This window comes from Equus asinus, chromosome 17, assembly GCF_041296235.1.
Source record: "Equus asinus isolate D_3611 breed Donkey chromosome 17, EquAss-T2T_v2, whole genome shotgun sequence".
Taxonomy (NCBI): Eukaryota; Metazoa; Chordata; class Mammalia; order Perissodactyla; family Equidae; genus Equus; species Equus asinus.
Window position 1 is genome coordinate 28,924,102 of NC_091806.1, and position 25,765 is coordinate 28,949,866.

At 37.1% G+C, this 25,765-nt stretch overlaps 3 pseudogenes; 1 reads left to right on the forward strand and 2 right to left on the reverse strand.

Annotated features, from left to right (window-relative positions):
* The first annotated feature begins 1,901 nt into the window (after positions 1–1,901).
* On the forward strand, positions 1,902–2,825 carry LOC139040618 (olfactory receptor 9G19-like; annotated as a pseudogene).
* Positions 2,826–4,703: 1,878 nt separating this feature from the next.
* Positions 4,704–5,650, reverse strand: LOC139040619 (olfactory receptor 9G4-like; annotated as a pseudogene).
* A 5,145-nt stretch (positions 5,651–10,795) lies between these two features.
* On the reverse strand, positions 10,796–11,742 carry LOC139040620 (olfactory receptor 9G19-like; annotated as a pseudogene).
* Between the last annotated feature and the right edge of the window lie 14,023 nt (positions 11,743–25,765).

Here is a 25,765-nt window from a genome sequence, read left to right on the forward strand (position 1 = left end):
CTACAAAACTATAGTAATCAAAACAGGACAGTACTGGTAGGAAAACATACACAGAGATCAGAATTCTCAACAGAATTGAGAGCCCAGAAATCAAACACATCTATGGGCAGCTAATTTTTAACAAAAGAGTCAAGAATACACATGGAGAAAGGGAAGTCTCTTCAATAAATGCTTTTGGGAAAATTGGACAGGCACATACAAAAGAATGAAAGTAGACCATTATCTTACGCTATACACAAAATTTAACTCAAAATGGATTAAGGATTTGAATGTAAAATCTGTAATAAAAAAATTCTTAGAAGAAAATACAGGCAGCACACATTTTGACATTGGTCTTAGTAGTATCTTTTCAAATACCACATTCTATTCAGGCATGAGAAAAAAAGAAGTAACAAATAAATGGGACTACATCAGATTAAAAAGCTTCTGCACATCAAAAGAAACCATCAACAAAATGAAAAAACAACGCACCACTGGTTAGAGTATTTGCAAATCATATATCTGACAAGGGGTTAATTCCCAAGGTATATAAAGAACTGATACAGCTCAATAATAAAAAAAATGAACAATCCAATCAAAAAATGGGCAGAGGATATGGACGGACATTTTTCCAAAGAAGATATGCAGATGGCCAACAGGCACCTTAAAAGATAGTCAGCATCACTAATTATTAGGGAAATGCAAATAAAAACTACCAGAAGATATCACCTCACACACATCAGACTGGCTATAATTAAAAAGACAAGAAATAACAAATGTTGGAGAGGATGTGGGGGAAAATGAGCCCTCATGCACTCCTGGGGGGAATGCAAACTGGTGCAGCCACTATGGAAAACAGTATGGAGATTTCTCAAAAAATTAAAAATTGAAATCTCATGTTATCCAACTAACTCACTACAGGCATTTATCAAAAGAACATGAAGTCAACAATTCAAAGAGATTTATGCATCCCTGGGTTCATCAGAGCATTATTGACAATAGCTAAGATGTGGAATCAAGCCAAGTGACCATAAATGGATGAATGGACAAAGAAGACGTACATATGCAATATAATACTGCTCAGCTATAAAAAAGACAAAACCATGCCATTTGCAGCAACTGGATGGACTTGAGGGCATTATGATAAGCAAAATAATTCAGACACAGAAAGACAAATATCATATGATTTTTCTCATATGTGGAAGATAAACAAACACACACATAGATATGGAGAATAAACTGGTGATTACCAGAGAAGATGGGTTGGGAAGAGGATGAAAGGGATAAAGGGACACATATGCATGGTGATGGATAAAAACTAGACTCTTGGTGGCAAACAAGTCGCAGTCTATTCAGAAACTGAAATATAATAATGTACATCTGATATTTACAATAAAAAGGAAGAAAGTAATGATATTTGCTAAAACATGGATGAAAAAGGAAAAGAACAAATTATTTTGACAATAATACATTTATATAGCTCTCCTCTCAGTTTTCACCCATCATCTAGTTTTATTTTCTTAATATAATCTGACATTAACTGAAAGTATTTCTAAACTTATTCATTTATGATGTATTTCTTCTTTTTAAATAAATGTTACACAGAATAAATTTCAGCCGTATGATCGTCATTGCTGTTTCCCAATACCTAAACAGCATCTGGGGCTCAAGAAATATATTCTTGAAAAATGAATAAACTGTCAACAGGCAGCAAAGCTTTCCTTTTATTAAAATAATTTTATTGAAATGAATATATTGAGGCTCAGAAAACTCCCATTACTTGTCTAAGTCAGGCCAGATTATTGCTTAGATCTTCCTTACTCTAAAATTCATAGACTGGAAGAGAGAATGCCCTCCTTTGGCACTGGTTGAGAGAATTAAACTCTTTACTCTTCCATCTGTAGGTGAGGTCTTTTTAAGCCATGGAAAGGAGCAATCACACAGTGACAGAGCTCATCCTTCTGGGCTTCATTAACAGAGCCCCTGATGCAGATGGTCCTGTTCCTAGTGTTTCCTGGTGTGTAATCTTTGACTGTGGTAGGAAATATCACCATCATTGTGGTGATCTGTAATGACTCCTGGCTGCACATGCCTGTGTATTTTCTCAGTGGCAAACTTTCTTTTCTGCACCCTACCTACATCTGGTATTCCTCTGTGTACACCCCAGGGATCCTAGTGACCTGCATGTCTGCACACAAAAGTAACTCCTTTGGTTTCTGTGTAGCTCAGTTCTTCTTCTCCACTGGGCTGGTATACAAAGAGTGTTACCTAACTGCCACAGCTTATGACAGCTGTGTGGCCATTTCCAACCCCCTGCTTTATGCTCAGGTCATGTCAAGGAGAGTATACATCTGTGTGATTGTATATTCCTATACTAGAGGTTCTGTCAATGCAATAATTCCCACCGGCAACACATTCACAATGTATTTTTGTGGTGACAATGTCATTGATGCCTTTTTCTGTGATGTTCCATGCCTAGTGAAGTTGGCATGTCATGTGAAAACAGCTTACAGGCTGTGCAGAACTTGCTACTGGCCTCCAATGTCTTTACTCCCACTGCACTTATATTGGCGTCCTACCTCTTCATCAAGGCCACCATCTTGAGGATCTTTTCCACCCAGGGCTGCCTCAAAGCCTTCTCCACATGCTCTTCCCACTCGATCTCTGTCACCTTGTACTATGGCTCGACTCTCTGCATCTACTCTCACCCAAATTTCAGCTGTTTCCTCTAGAGAGGAAAACTACATTCCACGGTTTATACAGTGGCATTCCCCATGTTGCATCCCATGATCTACAATGTGAGGACTAAAGATGTCAAAGAAGCTCTGAAAAATTTTTCAGGTTAACAAAATCCAAACACTAAATTGACATAAATTTCTTAAATCAATGCCCAGTGAAAGTGGAATTCTTCAGGGGAAGCTTGCAGAAATGGATTGAAAAGAAAAAAGAAAATTTTATTCTGTTAAGAAATCCAGGTGCCGGCGCGCTAGCACAGCATTTAAGTGCACACGTTCTGCTTTTGCGGCCCAGGGTTCGCTGGTTTGGATCCCCGGTGCGGACATGGCACCACTTATCAAGCCATGCTGTGGCAGGCATCTCACATATAAAGTGGAGGAAGATGGTCACAGATGTCAGCTCAGGGACAGCCTTTCTCAGCAAAAAGAGGGGGATTGGCGTCAATTGTTGGCTCAGGGCTAATCTTCCTCAAACAGCAACAAAAACAACAACAACAACAACAAAGAAATCCAATGAAAAAAATTTATTTCTTTGTATTAGTTTATTTTGTTTTTGTGATCAGACTATAATCTGTACTATGGAATCAATTTACTATTAATATCGTTTTAAAAAGCAGTATTACAGTTTAATGCAAAAAAATGAGTATATGTTACTTTGGGATCAAAGGAATGCACTTTACTTTGCTATCTCCCCTGAGACTGATCCTTTTTTTTTTTTTTTACCCCCTACGTGATGGGTATTGTGGGAATGTGATGAAAAGATTATTTGGATATTTGAGGTTTGTGGAATACATCCCAAATCCTTCTTGTCCTGTATACACTGAGCTTATGTGGTATGGAAGAATAAGGAATGTTAAAAATTTTGTGATAAAAAAAGTGAGAGAACTGATATGTTAAATAATAAATTCTGGTGAAAAGATAGATCAGAAATGTCAGAGCTAATAAAAATGGTGAAGTGGCTACAACTATGCGTTCTAAAATTTTCATTTAAATGCATTCTATAAATGTGCTCATTACAACAAGTGTAAGTTTTCAATAGCAAATTCTAACTTCTCAGGCTCAAGGGGCTCATTTGTCAAATGTGATTAAAACTCCTTAATTTGCAGTGTTGTTGCAAAGAGTATTGAGAAAAAAAATTCAACTAAACCTGCCACATACTGAATATTGAGCTGTAAGTTTCTTTGTATTGAAAAATTCCACTGGGGGAAAGAAACAAGCATTGGGTCTAGAATACAATGGGGTTTGGTTTGTTGGTTTTTTGTTTCAGTTGTTTCCCTGAATGTTGTTATTTTCTGCATGCGGATATGTAGTGGTATGGAATGACAGACAGGATGAAAGACCAACTCATTCTCTGTGCAAAAGATCACTCTTTCATAGTGATATACAATCCTAAAGACACATCTTTCTCCATGGATTTAAAGGTGTTTTGGGTGTTTTCCTTTTTTTTTTTTTTTTGTAATCTAAGCAACTCAAACATTTTGCTTAATGTTAAATTGATGTAGAAGGCTCAATGTTTGCAAAGATATATTCTATCTACTCAAATTAGAGTTTTATGCAAGTACTTGGAGGGAATGACATCAAAAATAAATATGTGTAAATTTCCAAGAGTTTCACCATTCCAAATCTTATTCTTAACAAACAAAGTTTTCCTGCCAAGCTTCAAATTCAAATTATGTACACTAAAACCATTCAATTTTATATTCTCTTTAGGAGACTTCCCAAAGATAAGCAAGATGATAAATTTTTAGAAAATCCAAAACTGCAAAGAAGCAAAATGCAATATTGCAGAACGTCAAACAAGTCAATATTAGAAGTTTACAATAGTTTAATCACAATAAAATAATAAACTGTTAGAAAATGGTTTCCTCAACGTGTCATTGTTTTAAGTATAACTTCTTGAATATATTTGAAATATTACAACGTTTACAAATTATCTATAAGCCCATAATTTGGAAAATAGAATAAGAGCATTCTGCAAAATGATAAGCTTCATCTCTGTGGCCTTATGATCTGTGTTGCTTTCCAGAAGGCCCCCTTGACCTCTTTGTTTCTCAGAATATAGATGAGAGGATTGAGCAATGAGTTGACCAGGGTGTAGAGGAGAGAAGCCACTTTGTCTCTCCACATGGAGTAGGTGGAACTTGGCCCTGAATACATGAAGAGTAAGGATCCACAGAAGAACATGATGGAGATGAGGTAAGAAGCACAGATGGAGAAGGCCTTGTACCTTCCTGAGGCTCAGCGGATCCTCAAGATAGCCAGAAGGATGTTGAAATAAGAAATCACGATGGCAAGAATGCTGGAGAGTACCGTGAAGCCCACCAAACCCTGGGGGACTTTTCATATACCTGGGTGTCTATACAAGACATTTTTGCCAATGTTGTTCCATCACAGAAATAGTGATCAATGATATTTTTACCACAGAAATTCAAGTGGAAATTGTTAACAATATGAGCTACAGCATTCAAGGACCCTCCTATGTAGGAGGCAGCAACCAGTCCAGTACACAGAGAATTGGACATAATACTTGAATAAACTAATGGATTACGGATGGCCACAAGAGAGTCATAAGCCATGGGTGCTAGGAGATAGCAGTCAGTGTAGGCAGCAAGGTAATTAAAGAACAGTTGGGCTGCACATCCAGCCAAGGAAATACACTTATTTTCTGAGACACAAATGGCTAGGATTTGGGGAATATACACAGACGTGTACCAGAAATCCAAAAAAGATATATTGCCGATGAAAAAGTACATAGGAATGTGCAGGTGGGACTCAATATGGATTAAGAAAACCATGGTCATGTTTCCTGACATGGTTATCAAACAGAGCATCAGAAATATTTCAGTTAGAATCAGCTGCCACAAGGGATCTTCTGAGAAGCCCACCAAGATGAATTCAGACAGAATGGTGCAATTTCCAACTTCCATGTCCACAGAGGTAAAAGTGTGATAAACATTATGAGGAAAAAATTATGTAGTGATTTTACTGTTGAAAGAAATACACAAAGGTATCAGTTAAGACGGTAATTACTAGAGGCTTATGGAATTTTATCTCTTACTATCTAGGATGATACAATTTCAATCTGAGACTAAAGAAATACAGGAATTGGAGTAGAATCTGATTCTGAAATTAGGGTTTTCACTTAGTAATTGCTTAATGCAGGGTCAGTCCCCAATTCTCACCAAAAAGATGAGCAAAATGATGACCCCTGACAGGTGTCTCATTGAATAAAGAAGATATGCATGAAAACAGCGAGCCTGATGTTTGGTATATCATGAGAACTCAAAAAATTTCAGTATATTTCATATATTATTAAGAACTTATGTGTCAAGCATTGTCCTCACAGTTATACAAAAACAATATATTGTTCTATTCCTTCTATTTATTCTGTTAGTACAAACAGAATAAATAAATAAATATGTGTACATATAGATATATATATATATTTCTCACTATTTGCCAGTTAATATTCTAAGTTCTAATATGACCCACTTAATGCTTACCACAACTTGATAAGATAGGTATGTATATGATCCTCATGTAGTTTAAGAAATATTTCCAAGGTTATAGAGTTATTCAACAGCAGAACTGATTAGAACACAGAATTTTCTTTATCAAGTGCATATGCTTTCAACTGTTAAGCTTTACATCTTTTACAGGAGAATTGTGTTCTCTCTTTTTCTAGCTAAGGATATCCTATAATTCTCTGACAACTTGAATTTCTTTACCTATTAAAAAGAGCTTTAAAACATCACTTTTTAAAAACAATTCATTGTTTTACACTTTCTCCTACTAGATGTAAGATTCATATTCATAATTTGGGCATTATTTTATATAGTGGGTGGTGAACATTAGACCGAACCCAATTTTTGGTGTCAAGGATTTATTGCGAAACAGTGAATCCTTCAGAGTTACTATCTTGAAGCTCCAAAGCTCTCTGAGAGAAGCTAAAGGGAGGTATCTAATTTAAAATGTTACGTAATTAGGGCTGATGCCCCAAGAGCTTTAGATCTGATGTCCCTTTAACTAAAAAGGCAGTCAGGAAAGCTAAAATCAAGAAAGGATTGTAATTTATTCTGATGCGTAAAACATTTACCATAGAGAACCCAAGTCTTCGCCCTTGAGCTCTAGATCTGCTTCTGCTAGGAAGAGAGTTACAGTATCTTTCAAATGTGGCTGATGATGTTATGATAGGTCATGACTTCATTGATGACACTTTGGTAAAAGCAGCTTGAAGTTCTGAAGACCATTCCATTTCTTTATTACTAGATGATGTATCTTTTCCCATTAACATACAAAGAACAGATGCTTTAGTGCTACACCCAATGTTCCATAAGCTTGCTCTAATTTACCTTTATAACTCTCTCTCTCACCACTTGTCTTCATCTATTTAGGATGTCAACCAAACTAAATTCCTCCTTGATTGATTTCCCATGATAATCTCACAGGAGCTTCACAGTTGATAGTGCTATGATGTTATTCACATGTATGCTATGAATTTTTTTCATAATTTGCTCAAACTTGAGTATAAATACTTGCCAAGAATGTATGCTTATTATATTGGTAAAGTAAAAGTGGTGGGTTATAGCCACCATCTCAATAGTTACCATGAATTTTTTCTGCTATGTTATCATGTGTCTGTACATAGAAGTGTATCTGCATCTTATTAAGCTCATTTTTAATACAGTATAATTTGGGGAAAAATGTAAATATCTAGCCAGAGCCAATTACTACTTTTCTTATATTACCTTCAAAACAGGCAAATAACTGATAAAATAAAAATTCTGCCCTAAGTTCAAAGTCTTCCCAGAAGAAAAGGTATTTAAATGAGACTAAAAATGACTTGAAATGAAAAATCATGTTAAAATGCTCCTAATGTTTTCTAAGTTAAAGTCAAATTCCATACGATGGCCTAAGGGTCTGCCAAGAGCCTACCCTCCATTACCTACTGGCCCTTATCTCCTAAGACTCACCCCTCCTCCTGCATTCTGTTCCAGTTCTGCTGACTTAATCACTGTTTGTGAAAAAACACCAGCCCTTCCCCAACATCAAAGATTTCTAAACTGTCTATATCTTTGCCTGAAACACTATTCCTCAGATATTTCCAGGCTGAGACCCTCATCTCTTTTAAGTCCCATTCAAATATCATTTTCTGACTAAGACACATCCTCATCACTATTTTAAATTCTATGCCTTCTTCCCATCAACAATCTTCAACATTTTTATTCTATTCAGACTCTGCTCTATGTTGTACCAGACCTATTGGGATCATCTAACTCTTGTTTACTAAGTTTATTGTCCATTTTTCCCACCAGAAGGGATTAACCATGGGGAGAAAGATTTCCCTGTTTTGTTTACTACTGTATCCCAGCATACAGAATGGTTCCTAAAAACTAATTGGCACTTAATAAATATTTCCATAATGAATAAGGGGGTAATTACTTTTTTACTTTGAAGTTGTTTTTCTTAAAGTGTTGTCTACTTCTAACTTAGCTCAAAATACTCGCGACTAATCTACTCTCACGTGGACTTTCTTTGCCTAGTGTACTGTATTGCTAATAAGAAAGAAGAATAAATAAAGAGAAGACACATAACCACAACCTCAAATCCATCTTGATTTTGAAATAAACTACAATAAAATGTGAATGTGAAATGAAAGACACAGAAAATATCAGAGCCAATTATGCTAAAGTTTCCCATATAGAATGGCTTCTAAAGATATGTGTTCCCTTGTAGAAGCTCTGTTCCATGCTCTCTTCACTGGAGCACTCAAAATTATATGGATGAATGTGCCCCTGTAGCACCTAAAAATGAATACCAAGAAGTGAAAATATGATACATTAGCAGTTTGGACTGCACAGAGTACCACAATCTCTAGAATCAAAAAGCATGTCACATTTTTTTGTCCTCTTGATCTGTGTAGGCGAATATATGATGACCCAGCATAACTACGACGCTGAATTTCAAATTCTTGATGAGAGTTACATATATCATTTGTGGGAATACTATTTAGGAATGTGTGTGTGTGTGTGATTGCATAACAATGATCTTTTGAGAGCCAGGCCAGACTCTGTAATCACCTTCTAATTGCAGTAGCTGAGGTCATAGAGAGGTCAGACCACTTAGCTGTCCCTAATTCCAGTTGCTAACCCTTAATCAGGAAGGACCCTCCTGGAACTCACATACATTTCCCTCTCCTGTGATATTTTGGCATGCTCTGTTAGACTCCACATGCGTATTTTCTCACACAGTCCTTTGGACCTCCTTTCACAGAAGCCAAGAAATATGTACCTCAGTTTCCAAAGATCAGTTAGAATTCATTTGGAACATAGAGATGATAGCTTAATTAGGATACAATGAAACGAAGAGGGTTTTACTAAACATTAGCTCTCTTAATGGATCTAAGTCACAATACAGTTATTAAATGCATCTGATGATAGAAACTCTCCAAATTGTACTAATTAGACTTTTCTAGAATGTGTCATATTGTTCATAATTTCTTTCCTTGCCATATTCTCTCCTCTATCTTCTTGGCTACTCTTCCTTGTCTCATTCATCAGGAGACTCTAATCAGTCCTGGTCTTATGGGTTGAATTGAATCCTACCACCATTCATATGTTGAAATCTCAATGCCCAGTAACTCAGAATGTGACTGTATTTGGAGATATGGCCTTTATAAGGTGACTATGTTAAAATGAGGTGGTTAGGGTGAGCACTAAACCAACTTGGCTGATATCTTTATAAAAAGAGGAAATGGAAATTTGGACACCCAAAAAGATACCAGGGATGGGTATGAACAAAGAAAGGACTATTTGACGACATCACAAAAGGGTGGTCATCTGCAAATCAAGAAAAGACGCCTCAGTAGAAACCAACCCTGATGGCATCCTGATCTTGGTCTTTTAGGATCCAGAATTGTGAGAAAATAAATTTCCATTGTTTACATCATCCAGTCTATGGTATTTTGATATTGACAGCCTTAGAAAACTAATATACTTGTTTATCAACACTAGCACGTTTTTATGTTGGTGCAATCTCATGTTTTATATGTCAAAAGACTATTAAAATTAGGAAATGTGATGCATCACAGTGAAATATTCATCAATTTTTCATTAATGCATACGTAACAGTGAACAAGGAAAGAAATACAAACATTCACAGAACCTTGATTGCTATCCATCATTGCTTCATTTAGTAAAAATGTGTACTCTGTCTTCTCATGCATGTAAAGCTTTTTGATATTTATCTCTCTATCTCTCTTCTTATCTATATGTTTCTATCTATATTTCCATATCTGCCTGTGGCATACATCTGTGTTACTTTTCCCTTAATTCTTTTATTTTCATTGCTGTTGAGGTAACATTGGTTTATAACGTAATTTTTTAATTGTTGGAGAAAATTTAATTTAATTAAATTTAATTGTTGGAGTCTTTTATTGGAACCTCACAGTGACTCTAAATAAAGCTATATGTTCTTTCTTGTATCTATTGCCAAGGAAATCTTTTTATCACAGCAAGTAAAATATTGAAAACCAGGAAAGTAAACTATTTATTTCTAGGTGCACTTCACATTAGATTTTTTTACTTAATGATATTCTAACTCTCTCTCCCAACAGATAGCTAAATACATTTGGAGTAACAAGTTCTGGGTTTGAATTCCTGTTTCCTTACCTATGAACTACATATTTTGAAGCAAGTCATTTAATCCACCTAACCCTGAGAATATTTCCGTAACCAATTTCATTATTCCCACTTACAGATTAAAATATGTGATATACAGGCAACTTATGTACTATGTGAAAATTATTTTAAAAATATACTCTCTCACTCCATTTTAAAAATCTTAGTAATGCTACAAACTCTGTTCCATACTAGCAGGTATACAAGTTTTTCCAAAAGGCCCAGCCTAATTTACTTTAAAAACTTATTTAAATGCATTAGTACCAACTTGAATAGACAAATGTAGATAGCTGCTCTCACATTTCTGTTGATGTTTTTGTTTTCTCATATTACATATTTCTGACAGAACAGGCTGATAACAATGATAGGTAGATAATCTGAAAAATAAAATACAGCCATTGCCTACCAAGTATTTTCATTTATGCAAACTACTTTAACCAACATTTTCTTCAGGGCAGTTTGAACAGCTTTATTTCTTAAGCTATAGATCAAGGTATTCAACATTGGAAACACCACAGTATAGAACACCAACACCATTTTATCCCTTTTGAGTTCATAGCTAGTACTTGGTCAGGAGTAAATGAAGAGAATTGAACCATAGCCCAAGGTGATAGCTTTCAAGTGAGAGCTACAAGTGGAGAAGGCCATGAGGAGGCCATTGGTGGAGTGGATCTTCAAGATGGCAGCAATGATGAACAGGTAGGAGACAAGCATAAGCATGGTGGGAATGATGACATTGGAGGCAAATATGAAATACAGCACAGCCTGAAATAGCTCTCCTTCACATCACAAGCCAACTTTAAAAGAGGCGGCAGATAGAAGGACTCATCAATGATGTTCTTGGGCAGAAGTCCAGCGTAAATGTATTTGAGGTGATGAGGATTGAGTTAATAATGCCACGGATGTATGAAGTTACAACAAGACTGGCATATAATCTTAAGGAGAAGGTCTGGGATTAAAGCAAGGGTTTATCGGTCACCACATAGTGGTCACAAGCCATGGGAGCCAAAAAGTAACGCTCACTATAGCACAGTCCAGATGAGAAGAAGAACTGATCTACTCAACCAGCAAAAGAGACTCTTTTGTTATCAGAGATGCAGGTCATCAGGATTTTGGGTGTATAGACAGCAGAATACCAGAGATCCAGGAATGACAAGTTTCCAATGAAGAAATACATAGGTATTTGCAACCAGGAATGCCCACAGATCAGAGAAATAAGGATGATATTCCCTAAGAGACCCACGACATAAATGATGAGGATGATGAAAAAGAACACTCTGTAACAATAAGTCTGCTGTGAACTGCAAAATTAGGAAATATTTTACTTTGTTGAAATTTTGTCCATCCATTGATTGTGGGTTTCTATGGTCCTTTTCTTGGAAAGGGTTAATAAATATGTCATGATTTGAGATATCAGCATATGAACTCCACAATGTTTTACCATTTCAATGACTGAAAAATCCAATTAATATATTATTCATTAAGAGACATAGCTAGGCTGAATTGGGCATCATTCTTGTTGGATAACTGGGAAATCATTCTATGCTGCCTTGAGAGACCAGGAATTATGCACAAACACAGTATGTATTACTTTATATTTTTAAAATTTTTTTCTACTTTTTGGAAGAGGTAATTTATGTTTTTTCTCTTCCATTTGCACTTAGGACGAATGTAGACCACGTAGAAGATATAAAAAAGGGAAGTTGAAAGGATATGCTGATTTCTCTTCAGGCATTTGAATCGCTTTGTCTTTTTCCAGAGAATTACATGAAGAAGCATCTTTATACTATTCTAACCATATTTTGGAATATCCTTTGAAGTACAGTTTACTGAAGTTTCTTGGAAGGCAATAGTTATATTTTATTCGACTATTTATCCTCAAAACCAATAAAGTAGTTTTGCATTAAAAAGAAAACATGTAACATATAAAATAATAAATTTGCTTAGATAATAAGAATTTGAGACCATAGCTACCTGTATAACTCTCAAGTGTACCCTCAAAGAACATGAAAATGTTAATCAATCGATAATCACATTCATAATGTGGTTGAATTTCCTATAGGAGAAAGAGTAAAACAAAAACCAAACAAGCAAAGGAAAATGAAGCTGGTAAACCTAAATTTTTTGGAAAATACAATAGGTTAAATAATGGCCTCTATTGATATCCATATTCTAATCACTGAAACCTGTGAATGTTACTTTATGTGGGAAAAGAGCTGTTAACTTAAGAATCTTGAGATGAGTAGATTATCAGGGTGAGCTCTAGGCAATGGGAAGTCAGAAGCAGACATTGGAGTGATACAACTGCAAGGAATGCCAACAGCCTCAAGAAGCCAGATGAACCAGAGAATGGATTGTCCTCTGGAGCCTCTGGGTGGAATGTGGCCCTGCCAACACCTTGATTCTAGCGCAGTTATATTGAGTTTGGACTTCTGACTTGTGGAACTGTGAGGGAATAAATTTTTGTTGTTTTAAGCCATCATGTTTGTGGTAATTTTTTAATACAGGAAGTTATAGACCTCAACCTCTACCAGTCTCCTTTCCTTTAAAAGTAGAAGCAGGTTACTGGACTGTTTCCAGCAATGCAAGATGCACCCTTTCTACTAGTCTATGTTGCAACCCAGGAGGTCCCTACTGCAGCAATCAATAAAGGGCTAAATGATAATTGTCAGGGTTCTGAAGTGACAGGGGATGTAATATTTCTGCTATTAGACACAAAGCTTTGAACATCTCTTATGCTAGAGAAAAAATTAATAATTTTTGTTGTATGCTAGGTGATGGACTTAAAATTGTGCTAGAAAAATAAAGATACAGCTCTCCTGAACTGTATGTATTTGATGTTAAGAATCTATTATTTTTAACTAAAATAAATATTAATGCTATTGTTATTGTGTGACAAATAGAAATGGCAAGCAAGAGGACATATTGAAGCACATGAGGAAGCCCTTTGGTGTAAACCTAATTCGGCCTGACTTTGTTTTTCCAAAAGGGCCTGACACGGTCATTGAGCATGCATTGTATATCTGCTTTAAACATTTACTATGGCAAGAACAAATGGCCTTAAGATAAAGGTGCAACTTCCCCCCACGTTGGCATTTCCTTAAGGATAAACATCTTTCTTCGTGTGAGATATAAAACACAGTTAAATAATATAAATTAAGAAAATGTGAAAAGGAAAAAAAAAGCTAGACATAAAAGGGAGGCAAAGATAAACCTGTGGCACACCAATGAATCCAATCTACCTATCTGTACATGCCACATCTCAGACCAAAAGTTTCTAGCAGCTCATATACATACATATATATATATATATATATATATATATATAATAGCATCCAAAGGACAAGCAAAGCAAAGCAAACATTGGGCAACATGTTACAATTCTTAATGGTACTAACTTGCAATCATTTCTTGCAAGGGGCCTTACAAAAGAGTGAGTGAAATATCATACATAATATATGGAATGGTGCTCTTATATATGAAGACACAGAAAAAGAGCTTTGGTAAGTTACAGTTACTTGCCATTAATCTGTAGACTTAAAAGACAGAGGCATGTCTCGGTAGATTCAAGGGGCATTCAGAAACCTTCTTTGCACAGCATCTCTCCTCCTCATTGATCACATCTCCCTTCACAAGAAGACCTTTTTAAAAGGAAGATGCCTCTGGAAGTGGTCACCCAAAAGGAACAGATGCCTCAGCAGTCTCTAGGCTTAAGGCACCTGCCATTTCTGTCATTCAGTTTGAGATTTTAGTCAGATATTTCTTAATTTGTATATTAATCTTAAGTGTATTAAATGATCCCAAAAATATATCTATATTTTTATCTGTATCTATTTATGTATACATATTTTAGATAGATACATAAATAGATAATTTGATATAAATACAGAGATATAGAATTGTGCACTCCTCTTCTTAAGGAACTCCTGTCCCATACACTGCCTAACATAGAATAAGAACCATTTTAAAGTCATGAAAATATTGACTCATTTTAATTTTTCTATATTTGACCTACTCTAAGAACTAATAAGTTTCCTGCAAGATAACAGAAAAGACAACAATGGGCCACACACAGCTACAAAGGGTTTATGAAAGTGAAATCCATCAACTAATCATCTAATTGCCTGTTTCAGTAAAAGAGAAAATAAGGCCAGATAAAAAGATGTTTGGAGACAGTTTGGCTTCCTTTATTAAATATAATTACAGGAGAATAAATCTTATTCTATTTCATGAAGTGGAATTACCTATGTATGATTATTTTAAGAATTGTTTTCTCTTTTGTCCAAATTGTGATTTACTGACATTTTCCTTCTGGTTACTTAAAGCAGTAGTATTTCATGAACATAAATAGTTACTTCGTGAGAATTTTGACTCAAGTCCAGAATATCTCACATTACCTAGAATAAAAAGTGCCTTCTATTTACTCCACAGGAATCCTATTTCCAATTGTAACAATAGTGAAGACCATATAAACTTGAGCATCCCATTGAGATATGCTGCTAAAAGTAAAGAGGATCTTCATGTGCTTTTCTGGTGCCAAGTGACCAATTATAATGCTCAATCAATTTTCTGGAATGCAGTAGGGAGAATTCCTTCATCATAGATATAATTGGTCCAACTGACCTGTAAAGCCCTTCTCCTTCATAAGTTTCCTTCATACATTTGAGATAGAAGAGAATTTGACAGAAAGGAATAACTAATAGGATAGTCTGCACACAATAGATGCTTAAGAATTATTTGCATTCCATAATGATAATTATAATCATTATGATAACGAAATGCTCATAGGATTAGTACTGAAACATATTGATTATCAGTTAATAAAATGTGCCCATTTTCCAAACAGTAAAATTTGAGAGATAGAATTTAAGAAATTGAAATTGAGAGATAGAATTAGTGTCCTATAGTTAGAGCAAACATTATCTCTACATGAGACCATGATTATATTTATTCATTCACAATAGTTTTGTTGAGCAACTCCTATATACCCAGCATTGACTTAGATGTTGGGAGAGACAGAACAGTGAGGCAAAGTAAGGTCTTAGGTGACATTCAGTAGTGGGTAAGAGGAAAGCTCAGGAAAGGGATAACCAGGTGCGAATCCCAGGTCTAAACTCACTAGTTGTGTGAGCAAGGGCAGCACATGTAAAGTCACCAAGGTTCAGTTTCCCTATTTATAAAATAGACATAACTTGTCTTTCTCATAGCATTGTTCTGAAGATTGAATGAGATAACATATAATAGGTTTTAACAAACAACAATAAAAAATAAACAAAAGTAAAAATAAAATAAAGAGAAAGTGATACAGTGACTGCTCTTGTGGAAGTTATGACCTTGTGTGGAAGGTAATCAAATGATTACATAAATTTGTACTTATAAATTAGGACTAGTATTGTAGAATCATAAAAATAAGGAGTCATGAGATTTTATTATAGGATCTGTCATAGGGTGGGACCTTAGGGAAGATTTATCTGATGAGGTAATTTTTAACCTGAGAATTTAATAGTAATAATAGGATGTCATTAATCATAGTGAGTGATGAAGATGAGGTTGGCAGCTGCAGGGAGGGTAGGGAGAATAGTCTTGCAGAGGTTACAGGAAATACAATGATCCCAGCTGAGAAAAAGCACCATGCATTACAGGAAGGGAAGGAAGTTGAGAGTAGCTGTCCCCTGGAGAAATAAATATAGCCACAATGAATTAGACAGGAGAGGTGAGCAAGGTCAAGTAGCTTAGGGACTGAATTGTCCATATTAATGAATATATGCTAAGTTCGATCATTGATGGGTTTTAATCCAATGCATGATTTGGTCAAATAAAATTCAAATAAAACTCTCTTTACAATGTGAAAAATAGAAGTGTGAAGGCAGAGAGGTTTAGGTGACTATTTCAAAAACCCAACCAATTACTGATGGCACTTGGAATTAGGGATAGCAATGGATTTGGTGATAAATAGTCTGATCTAAGAGATATTTGAGAAGTAATACACATACAGGATGTGGTGCCGAAAACTTTGAACACCCAAATATCTCTGACATTTCCTTGATTTTGAAAACAGCCACATTCCTCTCTCTCCGGGAAAAATAATTGAATGACTTTGTAAGGGAAGTTATCCTGCAGAAATTGTCAGTATCTTCTCAGTCCCTACCATCAACATTCCTCATTGTTTCCAGATCCAAAGAGAATTAGATCCAAGCGTAACCCAGACAAGGAGTGAAAGGACTTCTCTGGAAAAGACACATGTATTCAACCTCTGGAGGGGCAGGAACATGCTAAGTGTCATTAACAGGGTATGAGAAGCACACTAGGAATGGATACTAGGAAGTAAAACAAGGTGGATAAATGGAGAAATAACATCAACAGAGGCCTATATTCACTACAGGCTAGTGCAAGTGGATCCCTTACCAACTGCAAAGGAAAGATTCCAAAAGCTTACAGGGACAGGCATGTTGGTGTAGCTCAATGACATACATTTTACCCGACCCCCAACTAAATCTGATTTTCTCAAATCTTTTTTTCAGCACCCTTTTACACTCTTAAAAATTGTTGAAGACTCTAAACATATTTTCTTTATATAGAGTGTATTACCACATAAGAAATACAAACAATTATTTTTTTAAATTAATGTTATGATAGATTACAACCTTGTGAGATTTCAGTTGTACATTTTTGTTAGTCATGTTGTGGGTACACCACTACCCCTTTGTGCCCTCCCCCCACCCCCCCTTTTCCCTGGTAACCACCGATCAGATCTCCTTATCAATATACTAACTTCCACCTATGAGTGTAGTCATATAGAGTTCGTCTTTCTCTGACTGGCTTATTTCGCTTAACATAATACCCTCGAGGTCCATCCACGTTGTTGTGAATGGGCCAATTTTGTCTTTTTTAATGGCTGAGTAGTATTCCATTGTGTATATATACCACATCTTCTTTATCCAATCATCAGTTTCTGGGCATGTAGGTTGGTTCCACGTCTTGGCTATTGTAAATAATGCTGCAATGAACATAGGGGTGCAACGGACTCTTGAGATTTCTGATTTCAGGTTCTTAGGATAGATACCCAGTAATGGGATGGCTGGGTCATAGGGTATTTCTATTTTTAACTTTTTGAGAAATCGCCATACTGTTTTCCATAGTGGCTGTACCAGTTTGCATTCCCACCAACAGTGTATGAGGGTTCCTTTTTCTCCACAACCTCTCCAACATTTGTCGCTCTTGGTTTTGGATGTTTTTGCCAATCTAACGGGTGTAAGGTGATATCTTAGTGTAGTTTTGATTTGCATTTCCCTGATGATTAGCGATGATGAACATCTTTTCATGTGTCTCTTGGCCATATTCATATCTTCTTTTGAGAAATGTCTGTTCATGTCCTCTGCCCATTTTTTGATCGGGTTGTTTGTTTTTTTGTTGTTAAGCAGTGTGAGTTCTTTGTATATTATGGAGATTAACCCTTTATCGGATAAGTGGCTTGTAAATATTTTTTCCCAATTAGTGGGCTGATTTTTTGTTTCAATCCTGTTTTCCCTTGCCTTGAAGAAGCTCTTTAGTCTGATGAAGTCCCATTTGTTTATTCTTTCTATTGTTTCCCTCAACTGAGGAGTTATGGTGTCTGAAAAGATTCTTTTGAAACTGATGTCAAAGAGTGTACTGCCTATATTCTATTCCAAAAGACTTATTGTCTCAGGCCTAATCTTTAGGTCTTTGATCCATTTTGAGTTTATTTTGGTGTGTGGTGAAAAAGAGTGGTCAATTTTCAATCTTTTGCATGTGGCTGTCCAGTTTTCCCAGTACCATTTGTTGAAGAGACTTTCTTTTCTCCATTGTAGGCCCTCTGCTCCTTTGTCGAAGATTAGCTGTCCATAGATGTGTGGTTTTATCTCTGGGCTTTCAATTCTGTTCCATTGATCTGTGGACCTGTTTTTGTACCAGTACCATGCTGTTTTGATCACTGTAGCTTTGTAGTATGTTTTGAAATCGGGTATTGTGATTCCACCGGCTTTGTTTTTCTTGCTCAGGAATGCTTTAGCAATTCGCGGTCTTTTGTTGCCCCATATGAATTTTAGGATAGTTTGTTCAATTTCTGTGAAGAATGTTCTTGGGATTCTGATTGGGATAGCATTGAATCTGTAGATTGCTTTAGGTAGTATGGACATTTTAACTATGTTTATTCTTCCAATCCATGTGCATGGAATGTCTTTCCATCTCTGTATGTCATCGTCAATTACTTTCAAGAAAGTCTTGTAGTTTTCATTGTATAGATCCTTCACTTCCTTGGTTAAGTTTATCCCAAGGTATTTTATTCTTTTTGTTGCGATTGTGAATGGGATTGAGTTCTTGAGTTCTTTTTCTCTTAGTTCATTGTTAGTGTATAGAAATGCTACTGATTTATGCACGTTAATCTTATACCCTGCTACTTTGCTGTAGTTGTTGATTATTTCTAATAGTTTTTCTGTGGATTCTTTGGGGTTTTCTATATATAAGATCATGTCGTCTGCAAACAGCGAGAGTTTTACTTCTTTGTTACCTATTTGGATTCCTTTTATTTCTTTTTCCTGCCAAATTGCTCTGGCCAGCACCTCCAGTACTATGTTGAATAGGAGTGGTGAAAGTGGGCACCCTTGTCTTGTTCCTGGCCTCAGAGGGATGGCTTTCAGTTTTTGTCCATTGAGTATGATGTTGGCTGTGGGTTTGTCATATATGGCCTTTATTATGTTGAGGTACTTTCCTTCTATACCCATTTTATTGAGGGTTTTTATCATAAATGAGTGTTGGATCTTGTCGAATGCTTTCTCTGCATCTATTGAGATGATCATGTGGTTTTTTTTTTTCATTTTGTTGATGTAGTGTATCACGTTGATTGACTTGTGGATGTTGAACCATCCCCGTGTCCCTGGTATAAATCCCACTTGATCATGGTGTATAATCTTTTTGATGTATTGCTGTAATCGGTTTGCCAAAATTTTGTTGAGGATTTTTGCATCTATGTTCATCAGTGATATCGGCCTGTAGTTCTACTTCTTTGTGTTGTCCTTGTCAGGTTTGGGGATCAGAGTGATGTTGGCTTCATACAATGTGTTAATGAGTACTCCATCTTTCTCAATTTTCTGGAACAGTTTGAAAAGAATAGGTATTAAGTCTTCTTTGAATATTTGGTAGAATTCTCCAGAGAAGCCGTCTGGTCCTGGACTCTTATTTTTGGGGAGGTTTTTGATTACCGTTTCGATTTCCTTACTTGTGATTGGCCTATTCAGATTCTCCATTTCTTCCTGATTCAGTTTGGGGAGATTGTAGGAGTCTAGGAATTTGTCCATTTCTTCCAGGTTGTTCAATTTGTTGGCATATAGTTTTTCATAGTATTCTCTTATGATCCCTTGTATTTCATTGGTATCTGTTGTGATTTCTCCTCTCTCATTCCTAATTTTATTTATTTGTGATTTCTCTCTTCTTTGCTTGGTGAGTCTGGCTAAGGGTTTGTCAATTTTGTTAATTCTTTCGAAGAACCAACTCTTTGTTTCATTGATCCTTTCTATTGTCTTTTTTGTTTCAATATCGTTTATTTCTGCTCTTATTTTTATTATTTCCCTCCTTCTACTGACTCTGGGCTTTGTTTGTTCTTCTTTTTCTAGTTCTGTTAGGTGTCGTTTGAGGTTGCTTATGTGAGCTTTTTCTTGTTTAGTGAGGTGAGTCTGTATTGCGATGAATTTCCCTCTTAGGACTGCTTTTGCTGCATCCCAAATGATTTGGTATGTCGTGTTCTCATTTTCATTTGTCTCCAGATAATATTTGATTTCTTCTTTAATTTCTTCAATGATCCATTGTTTGCTGAGAAGCGTGTTGTTTAGTCTCCACATTTTTGCACCTTTCTCTGCTTTTTTCTTGTAGTTGATTTCTAGTTTCATAGCATTATGATCAGAAAAGATGCTTGATATTATTTCAACTCTCTTGTATTTATTGATGTTTGCTTTGGTTCCCAAAATATGGTCAATCCTTGAGAATGTTCCATGTGCACTTGAGAAGAATGTGTAACCTGCTGTTTTTGGATGAAGTGTTCTATATATATCTATTAAGTCCATCTGGTCTAATTTTTCATTTAATTCTATTATTTCCTTGTTGATTTTCTGTCTGGATCTTCTGTCCATTGATGTTAATGGTGTGTTGAGGTCCCCTACTATTATTGTATTGTTGTTGATGTCTTCTTTTAGTTCTATTAAGAGTTGCTTTACAAATTTTGGTGCTCCTGTGTTGGGTGCGTATATATTTATAAGTGTTATGTCTTCTTGGTGGAGAGTCCCTTTTATCATTATATACTGTCCCTCTTTATCTTTCTTTATCTGTTTTGCTTTGAAATCTACCTTGTCTGATATTAGTATAGTGACACCTGCTTTCTTTTGTTCATTATTAGCTTGGAGTATTGTTCTCCATCCCTTCACTCTGAGTCTGTGTTTTTCTTTGGGGCTGAGGTGTGTTTCCTGGAGGCAGCATATTGTTGGATCTTGTTCTTTGATCCATCCTGCCACTCTGTGTCTTTTGATTGGGGCGTTCAATCCATTTACATTTAGAGTGATTATTGAGATGTGGGGGCCTACCACTACCATTTTATGTCTTGTTTTCCGGTTTTCTTCAATTTCCTTTGTTTCTCGTCCCATGGTTTAATCTGTTCTGATGAAGAGCTGCTACTCTCTGTTGTTGTCCTTCTACTTATCTCCTCTGCTCTTGGTTTTGTAGCCCCTTTCCTTTTTTGGATTTTTCAGGAATGAGGGTTTTCCTGAAGATTTCCTGAAGAGGAGGTTTTGTGGCAATGAACTCCCTTAATTTTTGTTTATTTGGGAAAGTTTTTATTTCTCCATCGTATTTGAAGGATATTTTCGCTGGGTAGAGAATTCTCGGCTGTAGATTTTTGTCCTTCAGATTTTTGAATATATCATTCCACTCTCTTCTAGCCTGTAAAGTTTCTGCTGAGAGATCTGCTGATAGCCTGATGGGGGTACCTTTGTAGGTTAGTTTCTTTTGCCTGGCTGTCCTTAGTATTTTCTCCTTGTCGTTGACTTTTGCTAGCTTCACTACTATATGCCGTGGAGTTGGTCTTCTTGCATTGATAAAGTTTGGAGATCTATTGGCTTCTGTCACCTGGAGATCCATCTCTCTCACCAGATTTGGGAAGTTCTCAGCCATTATTTCTTTGAATAGGCTTTCTGCCCCTTTCTCCTTCTCTTCTCCCTCTGGTATACCTATAATCCTTACGTTGCATCTCCTAATTGTGTCTGATAATTCTTGGAGAGTTTCTTCATTTCTTTTTAGTCTTGCTTCTCTCTCCTCCTCTGCCTGCAGCAATTCTATATTGCCATCTTCCAAATTGCTAATTCTTTCCTCCATATTATCGGCCCTACTGTTCAGAGCATCTAGATTTTTCTTAATCTCCTCTATTGTGTTCTTCATTTCCAATATTTCTGTTTGGTTCTTCTTTATCGTATCAAACTCTTTTGTGACATAGCTCCTGAACTTGTTGAGTTGTCGGTCAGAATTCTCTCTTAACTCATTGAGTATTTTAATGATGGCTATTTTGAAGTCATCATCATTTAGGTTATATATCTCATTTTCTTTGGGATTGTTTTCTGTGTATTTGTTATTTTCTTTCTGTTCTGGAGATTTAATGTATTTTTTCATATTGCTTGATGTTGTTGATTTGTGCCTCCGCATAGAGATAGAGTTTAGTTGCTCCTTTCACTTGTTTCAGCTGCTGCGGTGGGGGAGCAGCTGTTTATACTGCACCAATGAGGAACCCTGTCCGCAGTTGCTAACTGGGCCTGGGCCCCTCCTCATAGTCACAGTGGTCCTTTGGATTCCCTCCTCTGCCGTGGGGGCCGTCACAGGGGGGCTTCAGGCTGCTGGTGCCTACTGTTGCAGCCCACCTAGACGTGCCCCATCCTTGGGGTCTGCAATGGTGTTATGGGCTTTTCCAGCGGCCAGGGGTGGGATCACTTATATTTGTCGCTCTGTCGCTGTCGGCACCCACAAAATCTCACTTGTCCACTATGGGTCGCAGGAGAGCTATTGGCATCTTCTACAGTCTGTGGTTAGTTCACCTAGCTATGCTACTTTTGTCCCGGTGTCTTGCAGCCTTGTGGCTGCCGGATGGGTGCTTTCTACTAGTGCTGTGCAGAGGCTTTCCCTGAGGCTGCTGTGATCCTGTAGGGTTTCCCCCTAGGCTATGGAGCTGGGTCACTGGAACTCCCCCCCGCCCCAGTCCTGTTCCCCAGGAATTCGGGGAGCCCTTTGCCCTGTCTTGGGGGGATGGCCGGAGATCCTGATTTCAGTGGTAGCTGGTCAGCTGCTGCCCTGCCTGATATTCTCCTCTCCAGGACACTCCCGGTATTGTGGATGCTGGGCGTGGCCCCTCCACTAATAGCAGAGAGTTTTGTCTGCTGCCCGGGCAGAACTCTGGAGCTTCCCCTCCAGGCCGTGGAGCCGGCCTCTGGAGCTTCACCCAGCCCCAGTCCTCTCTGAGATCTCTGAGATCTCCAGCAATCCCCAGCCCCGTGGGGCGGGCAATGGCAGCCTGGGGTCACCTCGCCCTTGGGGATTCCCTCCAGGACCTTCCTGGAGTTGTGAATGCTGGGCGTGATCCCTCTCTTAATGGCAGACAGAGAGTTTTGTCTGCTGCCCGGGCAGAACTCTGGAGCTTCCCCTCCGGGGTGCAGAGCCGGCCTCTGGAGCTTCACCCAGCCCCAGTCCACTCGGAGATCTCCAGCAATCCCTAGCCCCACCATGCCGGCAGTGGCAGCCAGGAGACCTCCGTACCCTCAGCGACTCTCTCTAGGACCCTCTGGGCACCGCGAACACCAGGTGGGATCTCCCCGCCAATGGCAGGGAGAGACTCTCCCCACGGGCCCAGGTGTGCAACTCCAAAGTTTCCCTCTGCGTTTAGGAGTAATTGCGGGGGGTTTAGGTAGGGTTCTGGTCACCTGTTTCCACCGTCGCTCCTCTGTTGTGTGCTTGCTCCTGCCCTAGATATGTGTTGATCTTCTGGGGGCGTCCGTTGGAAGAAAGCCACTTGCGGGTACTAGGCTGTTCGGTCGGGGTCGGAGAGTTTTCACCTATTTCCACATCCTCCTGGAGGAAAGTCCGTCCGCCTTCCGCTGTATAGTCGCGTGGGCCTCTCAGACGTCCTGAGATGCTGTCTGGATATCCTTTGTTAAGCGATAAGTGTCCAAATAATTGTAGACTCGAAGGGGGAGAGACAAAGAGGACTACTCACGGCGCCATCTTGGATCGGCCTCCAAACAAAGAAATTTTAACAGATTTTATCAATTCATTTAAAATAAAAAACTAATGATATATCACCATAAGTAATAAATTAAAAAAATACAGGTAACTATTTATATACAAAAATAGTGAGAAGGGTGACATTGTTTTATATATTTGCAAATTTAAAAAATGTGTCTTATACAAGACAGTTGAATTCTCACACGTGTTTCTAAATCCCAAGTATGGAGCTCTAATGTTTCACCATAAGGAAAGGAAGACCCAAAAGAGTGTCAAAACATAGGTGTTTTTATAATTGTTTCAACAAAGTGAAGCAATTGTAGAAAAGAAACTAAAATATATGCGAAGGCTAAAGGAAGATAGAATTTATTTAAAAAAAGAAGAAAAATGTTAAATGATTCCCACTTCCTAATTTTAAAACTTACTACAAGTAGCATTAATTAAGACAATTAAGACACTGACATAAGGAAAGACAAACACATCAATGGAATAGAATGAAAAGCTCAGAAATAAACCTTTACATTTTTGGGTTTAGAAGGTAGGATAATGCCTCCCCCCAAAATGTCTATGTTCTAATCTCTGGACCCTGTGCCTATGTGAAGTTACACGGAAAGTGAAAATTAAGGTTGCTGATCAGCTGAATTTAAAATTAATTATCCTGGTTTATCGCCTGGGCCCAATGTAATCACAAGAGTCCTTAAATTTGAACAAGGAGGCAGAAGAGTTCAACTGGAGATGAGACTATGAACTAATGGCCATAAAGATACAATGCTGCTGGCTTTGAAGTTGGAAAAAAGGAGCCATAAACCAAGGAATGTGGGAAACCTTTAGAAGCAACAAAATAGATCCTCTCTTAGAGCCTCCAGACAGAAACACCACTGGACCAGTATCATGATTTCAGCCCAGTTGGACTAATTTTGGACTACTAATCTGTAGAAACATAAGATAATAGATTGTATGTTGTTTTAAGCCACTGAGAATGAGATAATTTGTTATAGGGGCAACAGAATACTAAAGCAATGGTCAAATGATTTTTGACAAGGATACCAAGACAATTCAGTAGGGAAAGAACAGCTTTTTTGACAAATGGTGTTGAGACAAATGGATATTCATATGGAAAAGAATAGATTTATATCCCTACTTCATACCATATACAAAAAGTGACTCAAAATGGATCAAAGACCTAATTGTAAGAGCTAAAATTGTAAAAATCTTACAAGAAAACAGCAAATATTTGCGACCTTGGGTTAGGCAATTGTTTCTTGAATAAGACACAAAGAGCAAGCAGGAAAAGAAAAATTAAATAAATTGGACCTGATCAACTTTAAAAGCTTTTGCACAACAAAGGAGGCCATCAAGAAAGTAAAAAGATAACCCAGACAATAGACAAAAATATTCTCAAGTAATTTATCCCATAGGGACTTGTATCCAGAATATCTAAGAATCATCCCAATTCAACAATAGGGACAGAATACCTAATTAAAAGATTTTCCAAAGATTTATATACATTTCTCCATAGAAGATAAACAAATGGCCAATAAGTACATGAAAAGATGCTGAAAATCATTATCAGCAGGAAAATGTAAATAAAAATGATAATCTTATACATCTTCACATCCACAAGGATTGTTAAAATTAAAAATACAGATAATAATGGTAAGTTTGGCAGTTCCTGAAGGTGTTAAATATAGAATCAACAAATGTGAATATGAGATAAAAACACAGAAAATATCAAAGGCAATTATGCTGAAGTATCCCATATGGAGCAGCTTTTCAAGTTGTGTGTTCACCTGTAGCACTTAAAATTCCCTTCACTGGAGCACTTAAAATTCTATGAATGAATGTCTCCCTCCAGCATCTAAAAAAGAAATACTAAGAAGTGAAAATACCACACATCAGTAGTTTGGAAAGCACAGTACCACAACCACTAGACTCAAAAAGTGTGTCAAATTTTTTCATCCTCTTGATTTCTCCACTGCATAAGTGAATATGCGATGACCTAGCATAACTACCACATTGAATTTCAAATTCTAGATAAGGGTTATGTATGTCATTGGTTGGAATCCTGTTTAGGATAGTGTGTGTGTATGTGTAGGATAGCGTGTG